Raw genomic sequence first — 14,025 nt, forward strand, 5'->3', positions numbered from 1 at the left:
TGCTTCAGACAAGGAAACTCAATGCCCTGGCACTGATAGGAGTTTTCCAAAAAGTATCTACACATGTTGAATTTGGACCAAACATGGTCCAAATGTTCACGACTTTACAATGTTACCTGGATTTACCGGGATTAACAGGTATTTTGACCTTTCGTGTATACAAGGTTATGAAATGCAGTTTCCAATGTCAGTGAGAAGTTTCCTACATGGCATTTTGCTTAGTCTCTTTTTAGTGATATTGAAATATTTATTTATATCTCATCATAAAATGATGGTAGAAACTATTTAACCATTTAAATAGAATTAAACTAGACTGAAATTTCTCGGTTTTTTAGGCATTTCAGTGAAATTTCAAGTAGCTATTCAATTTCTAACATAAAAAGAAGTAATTACTTTTATTGTATATTAATTTGTGATCTGGAAGCATGTGGATCTTCGAGCAGGAACAAAGACCAAACATCCTAGGACAAGAACTAACCCAACTGACAACCAAAAAGAGAGTGGGAGAAAGGGAATGATGTTGATATTTCTAATTTATTTTTTTTTAATTTATGTTGTGGTTGTTGTTACATTAATTCAGAGTAGGTAGGATGATTTCTTTCAGTATTCTCTGTGATTTGCAGAATCTTGTACCAGAGGATTAGAGGGCATGTCCTGACAAAGCACTAATTCCTGTATGGCTTCACATATGAAAGTATTGCCACCAGAAAAAACAAAGGTGCTTGGAGGTAATTTCTTTTCCTCGTCTTCAGTACATGACAAAGAGACAAGCTGCCTTAAAAATGGAAAGAGAGAATAGTAAGCAAGAGTAAGTAATGTAGCCTTTTTTTTGGTTACAATTACATTATATCTACTGAGAGACATTTCAGCTGCATTCAAGAATGTCTCTGAAAACCTTGACCTATGTTTAAAATTTCCATTTTGATCTCTTACTACGTCTCTAAATAGAAAAGTAAGCATGATAAATATAATAATGGTTTACCTCAGCCATGATAAGTCTCTTATAAAACAATATTTGTCAGGAAGGGAAAAGAGTAGGGAGAAAGCTGCAGAATATTCTTTAGAAATACTTGAGAAGCCATGTCAGAATCACCGAAAAAGACCAGTAGCATCAGTTTTTAGATTTCTCCTATTCAGTGGTTAAGATTTTAAGAGAAATTTTTGACTTCTAGAAATACATAATTTTTCCTATACTCTTTCTAGACATCATAATTTTATGTGTTTGTGGGTGTCACATGCACCAAGAAAACAGTACCTCAGGTGCTGAATTGGTCTATGAATGTATGTCTTGCAAACTTCCCTGAAGATTTAGCTCTCAAAATTTGTCCATATGTCCATAATATACATCAGACTATGTATTATGTATTATTCCATAATAACAGGCCGTAGACTGATGCAGAGGTAACAACTAATTCAACGGCAATAATCAAGCAAGTGCAGCTTTTTTTTTGGAAATGCTGAGATTTTAAAATAAGATTCAGTGTGCTGTATTAATCTTAGCCAATCTCTGTTTGAACTGTTCTTGCTGCTTATTGCTTTGCCTGTTGCTACTCTACAGTGAGTGTAAAGGCATGTCAAAATGGGTGGCGATATGAAAACAAGCACCCTTAAGAGGACTTTTACAGAAGAAACTCATTACTGTGAAGGGGCTGAGGAACTGGAACAGGTTGCCCAGAGAAATTGTGGAAGCCACCTCCCTGGAAGTGTTCAAGGCCAGGTTGGATGGAGCTTTAATCAACCTGGTCTAGTGAAAGGGGCCCCATGGCAGGGGGTTGGAACTAGATGATCTTTAAGGTCCCTCCCAACCCAAACCAATCTATGATTTTTTTCTGAGCTCCCACCTACACCTCGGAGTGAAATAATGCTCTTCCATCTGATATGAAGCAACATTTCCATTTCCACATTTTACTCTAGATTTATTTAAACTCTCAGTCTGAACACTAAACAAGGAGTTGGAGGAGAGACAGAAATACAGCACCACTCTGAAGAGCACTGTAAGACATAAGGTTGCCCCATGCAGTTGCCCAGTTGCAGCTGCGGAAGATGACAGAAGTCCACCTGGGAAAAGGTCCTCAACATGAATATAGGCCTGGGATATACCCTGTAGCAAAGACGTGCCCTGTTGCATTTAAAGTCTCTTGCTGACAAGTCTAATTTCTCAGCTAGAATAGACAGACAGTAATCTTTTATTGGTTCACTGAGTTCAGACTATATGTTTCACTAGTTTGTTTGGTGTGTTTTTCCCCATATTCCTTCAGTACAGGCCTTAGACTCCTTCAGAGAACACATCAGGTTTCCCAACAGATTCTCCAAGACAGAATGACTTTTTCCAGTCATGTTACTATTCATATATTTAAGCTTGGCCTCGAGCCTCACTGAAATAACTCTGCTGCCCTCCTTTAGAAAGATAAAAAAGACATCTTTATGTGCAAAACTCATTGTTCTGAACTGTTGCAAGTGTTGTTTATGGCGAGTGGAATGGAATAAAAGATTTTGAAGCACTTTGTAAAAAAATCAGATGACTTAACATATCTCTGTAAGCATTTCACATCTGTATCAGCAGTAGTGCTGCTTGCTGGTACTGTCTGCTTGAAAGATACTACCATGGCTGCCTGAAAGATCAAGGATAATGTGGCAAAGCAAATGAATCTGTATCGGCCTGCAAAGGGGTGTGCAGGGTTTTTTTCCAGGAGGCACTAACAAAGCCAGGCCAGTAAAATCCCCAAAGGAAGGTGGTGCCCAGACAAATAACAGCCCAAGCAACTGTTCGATAATCTCATGGGGTTGACTCCTCTCCTGTCACCTCTCCTCCTGCCATGGTGCTAATTAAGTACAGCTCAGCTCTGTCAGGCTAGGCAAACTGAAGAGTGTTTACTCAGCCCTTGAGGAAGGCTTTAGTTCCTTGCTCTGAGTTTGCTGTTGCTATGGTTACAGACACTCAAACTGGTAAGAATAAAAGGAGTTCAGGTATGTTTTTCTGAATTCCTGTGATAGTAAAATGTAAATGTGTATCCTCTAGAAGGAGAACTTTAATCACAATAGGAAGGCTTGTGTTGATTTGCTGGGGCATTGTGGTGGCTCAGTTTTTTCCTGTGAAAATGTCAGGTTTGATTGTAAAGGCTAAAGAAAAGAGGGATACAACAAGAAATGCTTTGAATAAAAGTTTGTGTTATGAACACTGTCTGTCTTCTTCCTCATGGAGGCAAAGCTAGTGAGGTGTGTGCATGTCTGTGCTGGTTGGTCAGAATTGTGTAGGCAGGATCAAAAATTTTTGTTTGGAGAGAACTAGAAATAGTTTCATGTAAGTCAATGTTGAGCACATCTGAGGTATTTGAGCATGTGATTTTATTTTCACTTTGTTTTGTTGAAGTCTTAAAACTCTGTGCTACCCTTGGAGAGTGTATAAAAGGTACCAAAGAGAGAAAGAAGATGCAAGAAAGGAGTATATTCTTGATGCCTATTTCCATGGCATGAACTTATTGCCCAAGAGGAAGGGGAAGACCATGGGTCTGGTTTCTGCAAGGATAGTATTGCTATGAGAAATTGTTTCTTACTGTATTCCAAAAGTTTCGTTGTACTCATTTGCCCTATTTGCTGTTTTTCCTGCCAGTTTTAGCTTGTTTTTGTAGGGAATGAAAGACTGCAACTTGTACTAGGAAAAAATATCTTTAAGATGCTGCAGGTTGGTCCTTGTAAGATCTTACCATGCATCTGGTTGACTTAACTGTTCTGATCAGTGTCTACCTCACTCCAAAGAGAAGCATAAATGCCCTTTCTACGGAGGGTGGCATATGGTGCTCTCTCATTTTCCAGATTAAAACAAATCTATAACTTCTCCAGTATTTTCATGACTGCCACTGCTGCTTTGCAACACACCTGTGCCATCTGAACATGCACTGCAGGATGGTGAGTGAGATGGGCTTTTGTGACTCTAATAGGTTGCGGATGTAACTGCAGACCTGCACAGTGCATCCTTTCATAAAGGAAAGCCATTGAGTGTCCATATGTATAGATGTAGAAGCATCATAAGTGAAGATCTCCTTCATACCTTTTGCAAATATTTCTAGAAAAACAAATACATGAGTGAAGAATTTTGTTCTTCTTTGTCTGGGAGCATTTTTAATTTTCTTTTGGGTTTGTTTGCTTTTATTTTGTCATTTGTTCTTTTTCCTTAATTTCAAAATCCTATTTTAAAATACCTGATCTGTGGTAGTATTATATGTGTGGGAGGCCACAGAATTGTTCATGGCTAGGCTTTGTGAATGAAGATTTGGGAAGGGCTCTACCCACGTTTGTTACAAGCGCGTTGGTGGCTAAAAAGGCCAATACGAGATAGGCATGTCCGGTTGCAAAAGGCACAGCAGAAAGACTCCTTAGCTGGTATATTCTGCAAGGCTCGATTCTTTCTGCATTGCCTTTTCTCCTCAAGGGTGATCCTGCGTGCTTTCTCAAAAGCATCAGCAGTGTTATAGATGGTGTGTTTCCAGGCCTCCCGATTGGAGGCCAGAGTAGACCAGTTATGGTGGTCAATGTGGCCAAGGCTGAGATGTTGTTTCAGGGAGTCCTTGTATCTTTTCTTCGGGGCTCCTCTCTTGTGGCAGCCGGTGGCAAGTTCACCATAAAGCAGGATCTTAGGGAGGTGGTGGTCCTTCATCCTGGAGATGTGCCCTGCCCAACGCAGCTGTGTTCTCAAAGGCCACAGAATTGTAACTGGCTATGAAATGTAATACAGATTTCTGTTTGTTTGATTAGTAATTGGCTTATGGGATTTCTTTTTCAGGAATTGTTGTCTCACAGGCATATTGACAATGAAGAGTCTCAGTTTCAAAACCATCCTGTTTACATGTGTCAGCTAGCTGTGACAACACAGTACAAGCTACTAAGACTCCTCTATCATGCCACACAATTCAAAATTTGCTGAAATTCCCAACCTATTCTTAGCATCTTATCTAAAAATTAATCTAAATTACCAAGTTCTTACACTTTATTGGTTGGTTGCTTCTAAATTTATTGGAGCTCTTACTAAGAAAGAGGCAGTACTTTAATCCATTTGAAATATATCTTGCCTATGGCTCCTTTTCTGAGTATCTTGAACAGCATGTCTGCCACACAGCTGTTTTTCTGTGGTTTGCCTTTCCTTGAGCATGAGTAGGTATCTTCAGTTTCAAAGCTACTTGTCTGAAATCAGGTGGAAACTCCAACCAGGCATAACAGAAATGAAGTTGAATACCTCTTTGTCTTGATTATCCATTTCTTTGCTTTTATTTTCCTGCTTTTCTTCTGAATCCCATCTGCAGTACGTTGTATAAAAATAGATAAATAAATAAGTGGAAATCCATTACAGGCTTAGGTTTCCACAATGTATTGTTAATCACATGTAATGCAATCAAGAAGCAATTTTAGAAAGTAACTTCTTGGTATGATTTTACTGTAATTTTGCATTCTTTGAGTGCTGTCATATCTGTCAGGGCAGAATGGACTGTGGATTTGTTATAACTAATGGTAAAATTCCCTCTTCTCTTTTTTTGATTTTGTTCATATCTCAGAGATTGGCAGAGAAAGGGAAGAGGTGTTGTTTTGCTGTTAGCAAGATTCTGCAATTTAGTAGCCTTCATAGGAGTCCTTATGGATGTTGGCATAAGAAATATGAGAAGAGACAGGAGAAAAAAAGTAGCTGGTTGACTTTTGGACAAGGTGAGCATTCTATAGCTTTCTCAGAAGTTTTGTAGATGTCTGTTTCTCACAGTGATACTCAGTTTCCTGATAAGTTATTTTCTGAGCCTTAGTGGTCTGAATATGAAACAAATGAAACAATTCAAGGGCTCAGATTTGAATATCTCTTCTCATTCTTTAACCCAAGCGTAACATCCTTATAATGCATTCTCACAGCAAAATGTCTGGAATCTGGCAAAATTAGTTTTTGCATGGGCACTGAACATAGCAGAGTGAACTCTTTGACAGGCATCCATGTCCCTTCTGTTCATGGGAACATGGCAGCCCATGAGCTCACAGAGTGTAGTTTTTCACTACAGAGTAAATAGGAAAATTATGTGAGCGATACAGCTATTTATACATTTCTGTGTCATCACATGCTGCTTGGATAAAGAGTCTGTTCCTTTTGTGTTCAAAGTGCAAATCAGTAGCTACTCAACTCTATACCTAAGATCTTACTCCTACCCTTGCAGATGTTGTGCAGCACATGGAATGTGGTAATGACACAGACAACTAAGACTTTACTAGCACCAAGGAGTTTCTATAGGCTATGCTGGATTGTCTTTGTTTGCCTCATTAACTCACCTGTTTCTACAAGCACGAAACAGACTTTAAATCAAGGAAAAATCCTCATTGATTATTCTGATTCGGAGGTGGTGTAGTATGTACTAGCAGCTTATTGTTATTGATCTTTCTAGAGCTCTCTGTCCTTCTAGTGTATTGCACCATGGCGTGCACCTGCCACCTTGGCCAACTAAAGCCTCTCCAGCACAGCGCAGATATTCTGCGAAGTTAGCATTCACTTTTTTATTGACTTTTAGTTTTTTAATGACACATGTTAGAATCCTTTTGGAGTCATGGAACACTCTTCTTTAAAAGAAACTGATTTTTTGAGACATGTTTATGCATCCAGCTCATGGATTAGGCTGTGATTATGACATACTGTTGTGGCTCAGCTACAACAAACAGACCTCACAAACCCTCTAGCATCCTGAAAAGATGGCTACCTCTTTTAGCTTTGCCTGTGTGCACTCCTGCAGAATAAGACATTTGTTCCCATCACTAACAGTAACATATACAGCTAAAATTTGACTTATGAAAGATTTAGCTAGAAATTTTGTATAACAAAACAGTTGGTAGATAGCATCTGAATTAGAGTTCTCAGCTTTGAAAAGCTGTAAGATGTGGGCTCCACAGCAGCCACTGTCTGGCTCTTTTTTTCATATATTGTTTTCAGATATGGGACAGACTAAAATGAAAAGTCTGGTGATGCAAGATTACGGTTTTTGGGAATAAGATGGCCAGGTGTGCTGGCTTTGGTTTTCTCGTAAGTCTTCTTTGGCTGACTGCAATGCACTATTTGCACATTATTTAATTCTCCTTCCTGTTATAGACTGAGTTGCAATCAGCCTACATTCAAGCAATACGCTCCAAAGAGGTGTGTCACTACCAGTTTTTATTTGAGAACCACACTGTGTTTATAATAAAGTGTATTATATCATGTGTGTGTCTACACATTCTAAATTTATTTGTAAATACAGTATATTGTGCATATCTATGTACTATATGCATTATACAGAAACTTTTAAATATATACATACATAATAGAAAGTATATATTTATCACATATGTATATCATATATATATATATGACACCATGACACTCTGTTAAACATCCCCTTTAATGACATTTTTCATATACTTCAGATTATTGCTTCTACTTTTGCAATAGACATTTTTCACTCTACTTTTGGGATAGCTTCTTCCTTCACTCCTGCCTAGAACCAGTCTCAGATGCATAACAGTAAAACAATTGTTTTATGGACCGAATGGTTTTAATGGTTAATTGAGATAGGTGAGTTTATATGGAAAGTTCCCTATCTGAAAAGCTTTGTCATATTTCCAAGAATTTATCAATTTCACTATTGTTCAAATGGCAAAACTGGAACTTAACATGCAGGTAAATGGGTAGCTATTGAAACAGGCTGACTTGACAATACTGCAGTAGTTTGTGATGGGCTTGTTGTGTCCAGAAGCCATGCAAAACCAGCAGTGACTACTCACTTCTGTACAGTTACCTGCAGTATATGTCCATAGAGGGAGGGAGAAACCTCTTTGCAAAACTCAGCTCATCTGTAAAGAGATGAGCAGGACTGAGTCATCCTCTCACCTCTCACAGCAAAACTGATGATACATGTCTTAGGAGGAATTCATCTGCCATGTGGAAACTGTTTCTGGAAGGTCACTGCCAGCATTACACAAGGGCCCATGCCTGTTTTTCTGGAACAGACCCAGGCAGGGAAATGAGCAGAATGCTTCAGCTACACAAAAGGCTCTGTTCTGGCTCAGAGGACTAGGCAGAAAAAGCAAATTTTTGTGCAGTAAACAGTAAGCCAAGTCTGAAAGTAACTCCAACTGGAAAATGAGAAAGGGCATAGAGGTCCCTTTTGTCACCAGTCCAGCTGCCAAACACAGCAGCCCTCTGTGCTATGGCAGCTATGGGAGACAGGCCACTTGCAGCAGAACCTGTCTGGGACAGGTTTGGCAGTTGTCATGATCAGTACTGGTGCACAGGCAAACTGGATGTTCTCCAGAAAAGCAAAGCTTGCAAACAAGATTTGGGTTACACTTGCATCTCCTCAAGATTTGTGTGCAGATATCTGTTGGTGTTCTTGGGATGATTACCTTGTACTGTGTCAGCAAAAGCACCCAACACTTTTGCTGGACTAGGGAGTGGCTCCTGCAATTCTCCTGCCAATAAGCCATTCGAGGCTTCAAATACAGTCCTAGAGAAGAGTACGTATCTCTAAAAGACTCAAAGCATATGAGCTACCTGGATTCCAATAAGGCCACAAAAAAGAAAAAGCATTGGTTAGCAGTATTCATGGCAAGCACAGTGCTTTGTAGACCATTAGTTAAGTATTTACCATCTTGTAAAATCCGATGAGCTGTCTTCAGTGTCTATATTCCTTTATTGCTTGCCCTGTTATTGCATGGGGAATGTAGGGAACTTTAAAGATAACTCAAATTCACAGTAAATATCATATGCAGCTTTCACATGCTAAGCACTGAAAAAACCTGTTTGCTTCTAGCTCTGTCTTTTACAATGTAAATGCCTCTGACTTGCTGTGTGCCTCTGTTTTCTTTGTGTGTAGGGCACAGCTGTCTCCTTCACGCTGCCTTTCCCCTGATGCATGTTAATCATTTACCTGCCCTGAACCAGTCAACCATTATTTCTGTTCTCTCCCAACCCTCACAGACTTGCTTGATGATTCAAATTACCTTTGCTCCTGAAGTGCATGGAAAGCAAGGACTCTTACCCTCTTTACAGACTCCAAAGAGAGAAAATCTGTTGATGCAAACGCTGTTGGCATCAAATGTGTTAGAGCTGTTAGCTTGCATCTCATTGTTATTGTTTTATTTGGTTATTTTTTGGTTTTGTTTTTTTGCCCATTAATGACAACAGTCTTGTATTTTGAAGTGTACAGGTAACCTACTTACTTTTTATTGTTATGCACCCCAGTGTCCCATTTTGTCTCAGCCAAGGCAGCCCTATCAGGCATGGCAAAATAGATTTTGCAACACGAGGAATATTAGTTGCTGGCTGAGCCACATAGCCACATCCCTGTGGATAACTTATTACTCTTAAGGCTCACAAGGACTCTGCCTGAGCAGGGATGTGCTGGTTCCTAAGGTCTGTTTGTAATTTTTCTTGGCTAATATTTTGGAAAAAATGGCTTTGAACGAAGAATTAAAAGAAAATGTTCTGTTCCAAAAGCTGAAGGGAGAAGGGACTGGTTTGATTTTTTTTTTTTTTTGTGATTTTCCCCTCCTACGTGAGACATACAGTATTGCTTAATGGTTTATCATATTTTGACATATCCCTTTTGGCCAAACTCAGTGATCTCATTAAGATGCTCTTTCAAAACTCCCAGGATTTCTTCACCTGTCATAATCCTAGCAATTCCAATAGAACCATGAAACAAATCCAAAAGGACAAGGTCCTCTTCCTAATCTCCACCCTAATCAATTGCTCAGTGATATATGGAGGTTCTGCAGATTCCCTGTTACACAGTATGTTTCTACATCCCACCATCTGTCTGTCAGCCTCTCATAATATTTCCACACTTATAACAAGCTTTCTATGCTGGTTATGCCTCTTGTAATCTCAAACTTCAGATCTTCTTGCTGTCCTCCACCTCAGACACCCCTTCTGCCCCTCCACATTGACCATGTGTTCATTTCACAGCATCAGTTCACAGTTCTTTCATCTCGTCTCTGTACATCATCAAATGAGTTTGCCTCTTTTGTTCAATTTGCCTTCATATCCTCTCCCTACTGCTTGTTTTTTGCCAATTATATTGACTTGAGCTATCCTCTCCATGCTAACCATCTCAAAAAGCTGTAATTTCTAGCCTTCTGTGGACTAAATGGAGCACCTGTTTATACACTAGGATTCCCCATCACCTTTCTTTGTGCCCCATAGTTCTCTAGATGGGAGTCACTGGAAAGTGTTACTTTCATCCTAAATATCTTCTAAGAGAGGAGTACTGCTGTCTTTTTGGGGTGGGAGTGTGCCTTAAAGCATTGAGCCAAAGCTGACCAGTTGTGCTTTGTTTTTTAAACAAGGAATTATTAAATTTTCTTGGTGTTGCCTAGAGTGACATTTAGTTGCCACCAATCCTGGAGCAGTGTCAAGAAGCCACATTGCAATTTGTACTCCTGCATGCTGGCAGAAAGCACTAGTGAGATTGAAATCTAGAGTCATCTGGAGGAACCCCTGAACACTACACCAGTGGGTATTGCAACAGGTAAAAAACCAGTTGTCTTTTCCCTAGTCATAGGATCACAGAATGGTTTAGGTTGGAAGGAACCTTGAAGACCACCTAGTTTCAATCATCCTGCCGTGGACAGGGACACCTTCCACTAAACCAGGTTGCTCAAAGCTCCATCCAACCTGGCCTTGAACACTTCCAGGGATGGGGCATCCACAACTTCTCTGGGCAACCTGTGCCAGTGCCTCACCACCCTCACAGCGGAGAATTTCTTCCTGATATCTAATCTAAACCTTCTGTCTTCTAGTTTAAAGCCATTCCCCCTTGTCGTATCACTATATGTCCTTGCTAAAAGCCCCTCTCCGTCTTTCCTGTAGCCCCCTTTAGGCACTGGAATGCGTTATAGGGTCTCCCTGAAGCCTTCTCTTCTCCAGGCTTAACAGCCACAACTTTCTCAGCCTTTACTGATAGAGGGGTGTTCCAGTCCTCCGATCATCCTCGAGGCCTTCTCTGGACTTGCTCACGAAGGTCTGCAAGTCTTAGCCCTGACACCCGGTGGCAGGAGAGGACGTTCCAGGACCCGGGGGCAGTGGCATCCCGCGGAGCAGGAGCGACACGGGCCTCCCGCCACGGGCTGCTACGTGTTGTGTCCTGGCGGGCCCGAGCTCCGTCTGACCCTTTCAGTAGGACGGCAGGGCCGGGGCCGGCGACTTGGTGCCTCCGGAGCGTACCCACCGCATGGTCGGTGTGCGAGCTGGGCGGCGGCGGTGCGGGACAGCCTGGAGGGCAGCCCGGGGCGCGAGCTGGGCGGGGCGGAGGCGGGGCGGGCAGAACGGGGGGCAGTCCGTACTGCGGTGCGGGGCGGTCCATCCCGCCCCGATCCGCGCTTTCCCGTCGCCCGCGCGGAGTTGCCGCGCAGTTGGCCCCCGGCGGTGCGGCGATAGGTGGGGTCGCCCGGCTGCCGCGTGAGTGCACCCGGTGGGAGCGGGAAGCGGGAGCGCGGGACGCCACAGGGCGGCGGGGCGCTCTCGGGAAGGGCCAGACGGGATGGGATGGGGATGGGGCTCGGGGTGCCTCCTTCCCACCTTCCTTTCAAACTCCATGATTGCGCCCGCTTTCCTCTTGCCCCTCCTGCAGATCCCCGGCTGTGCCGCGCTGAGCTTCTTCACTCCCCACCTTCATCTTCTGGCTGCACCTGCATCCCTGGTCCCTGTCCCCGTCTGCACACTCCTGTGCCTTACCTCCAGACCCTGAGACAGTGCCCTGTGGTGCATGTCCCCCAAACTCCCCTGAGTGTACCTCACACCCTGCAAGTGCCTGGCCTCCAAGCTTTCTGTCTGTGCCGTACACCCCAAGGTGTCTGTTTCCCTAAATCCCTGACTGTGTCTGGTACCCCGCGGTACTTTTCCCCCAAACTCCCGGGCTGTGCACCACACCTCATGGTTCCTGTCTCTCAAGGCCGTCTGGCTATGCCTCACACGCACTGAGCTTATATCTTCCTGTCGTGAAGAACAAGTCACACCATGGCATGTGCATGGCCTCACTTCATCACAGACTTTATTGTTGAAAAATGCCTTTTTCCTCCCGCACCCTTCGCTCTCAGAGAGGAGTGGTCCCAGGCATCAGGAAATGAAGGCTTCTTTCTCTCCAAGGGTGTAGGCTGGAGACAGCCAGGGGAGAGGTGTGGCCCATGGTGATATTAAAATGTAGGGCTGGAGGGGCAATGCCTAGCCAGGGGTTTTCTGGCAAGTCATAAGGGTGGCTGTCTGACTTGCTGCCTTCCTCCTCTTTGGAGACAGGTCACCTCTGCTGCCACGTGTGGCAGGTCCATTCTTGAGGACTGGCTGCATTGTCAGCGAGACCATGAGCTGAGGAAGCAGGTCAATGCCAGCTCATGTAGCTGATGAGGCTACATTGGACCAGTCTCTTAGACTTGTCCTTTGCAACTGTAGATGTCATGTATGTTGTTTGAGAATTGTAAGAATGTTGATACTGAATTTGTAAATATGTTTTAAGTGAGTTGAAATTTTGGTTGGGTTTTGGGCATTGCTGCTACCAAGATAGAATTGTGTGATGCTTGAAAAGGCATAGGGAAGCTGCAGACCAGCTCTTCCTCATTTCTTTGCTTTTATAGGAAAGCAAGATATGTTAATTGAAGCTGTTCAGACAAACCAGAAAACTTACAGCCACGTATGGATACTCTCTTCCTTACTTCATTCTAATTCACTTCTTCCCAGATCCATGTGTAGGTCTGTATTGCACATTGCCGTGTGGGAGAAGTTTGAACAAGTTTTTCTAGTTGTTGGGAGCAGCCTGGGAACAGCATACTGCCTGATTTATTCTGCTTCTCAACACTTTGGGTGCGTCACAGGACAAATTCAGGCTGCCTTGGAGCTACCTCAGGTAGAAGTAGAGTGGTGGTGTATCGACATGGCATTAGGCAGTGTGGACATACCCTGAAAATGCTTCACTGAGGAATGGGTGCACTTGTACTTATGTGTTTGCTTGAAGAAAGTGTACAAAGACCTGGGATTTGAAAACCTAGATAAGCATAGGCCAAAAGTGAGGCACTGGCACAGGTTGCCCAGAGAAGTTGTGGATGCCCCATCCCTCGAGATGTCCTAGGCCAGGTTGGATGGAGCTCTGAACAAGCTGGTCTTGTGGAAGGTGTCCCTACCTATGCCAGGGCGGTTGAAACTAGGTGGTCTTCAAGGTCTCTTCCAATCCAGACCATTCATTGATCTTGTGAAAGTCTTCCTAGGCAGCACCTCTGTTGCAAATGTGGGGAATAATGCAAGTTCATGGTGTTTCATTATAATGTGTAAACTATCTTTCTATTAAATAGTATTTATTTATCAGTAGAGCAAGACAGGTTATGGTACGGGAAGCAATATTCATGGAATGTGTTGGGAAAGATGCCACAGCATTAGTCAAGTAATACATGCCAAATAGGATTTAACTAATTATGAAGCTCACCAAATACCATGAAATACCTGTGAACTAATTGCATACCAGTAAAAGAATTAATCAGGTATGTTTCTATATCCTGACTTAACTTGATGGCTTCTGCTGAGTATGCTCTCCTTGCCATGCTGTGCCCTTCCTGGCTTTGTTTCCCTCTACTGGAAAACTGTTTTTTATTTTTCCCTACCTTGGACTCCTGCTCTTCTTCTTAAAGCTGCTTCTACTCAGTGCATCTGGTTTAATGCTTGTCTTATCTCTTTCTCTGGCCTGCCCCTCTCTGGTTGCTTAACACACAGATTTCTGGAGGTGTGGGGAAATGTGGAGCAAGGCAGAGGGCCAAGCAGTGCATGAGATGGGCACGGAAGGTGCGTGAGGGGTGAGGAAAGTGGGAAAGTGAGGGAAGTCACCTCTGTGCCGCGTTCAAGGGCAGGAGGTGGAAGGGAGCCAGGATCTCTTCCTGGATCTTCATCAGCTGTTTGTGAAATTGTCTTTGTCGTATTCTGGATCTAACCTGGCAGACTTCATATGGCATCTGTGCCTCAGCATGGCTGTGAGAGGTTGCTGCCCAGTAATT

General features: G+C 42.7%; 1 protein-coding gene across 2 annotated transcripts in view; it reads left to right on the top strand.

Annotated features, from left to right (window-relative positions):
- Window positions 1-11,377: 11,377 nt before the first annotated feature.
- ELOVL7 (ELOVL fatty acid elongase 7) overlaps window positions 11,378-14,025 on the top strand; it is a 29,271-nt gene continuing 26,623 nt past the window's right edge. The window contains exon 1 of one of the 2 annotated variants that reach the window (XM_027671535.1): window positions 11,378-11,452. The gene's annotated coding sequence lies outside the window, so the exon portion shown is untranslated. The remainder of the gene's footprint in view (window positions 11,453-14,025) is intronic. The other variant, XM_027671536.1, reaches the window with a different exon arrangement.

The sequence above is a fragment of the Neopelma chrysocephalum genome, unplaced genomic scaffold (assembly GCF_003984885.1).
Source record: "Neopelma chrysocephalum unplaced genomic scaffold, ASM398488v2 Primary Assembly neopelma1_97102, whole genome shotgun sequence".
In the NCBI taxonomy this organism is placed as follows: domain Eukaryota; kingdom Metazoa; phylum Chordata; class Aves; order Passeriformes; family Pipridae; genus Neopelma; species Neopelma chrysocephalum.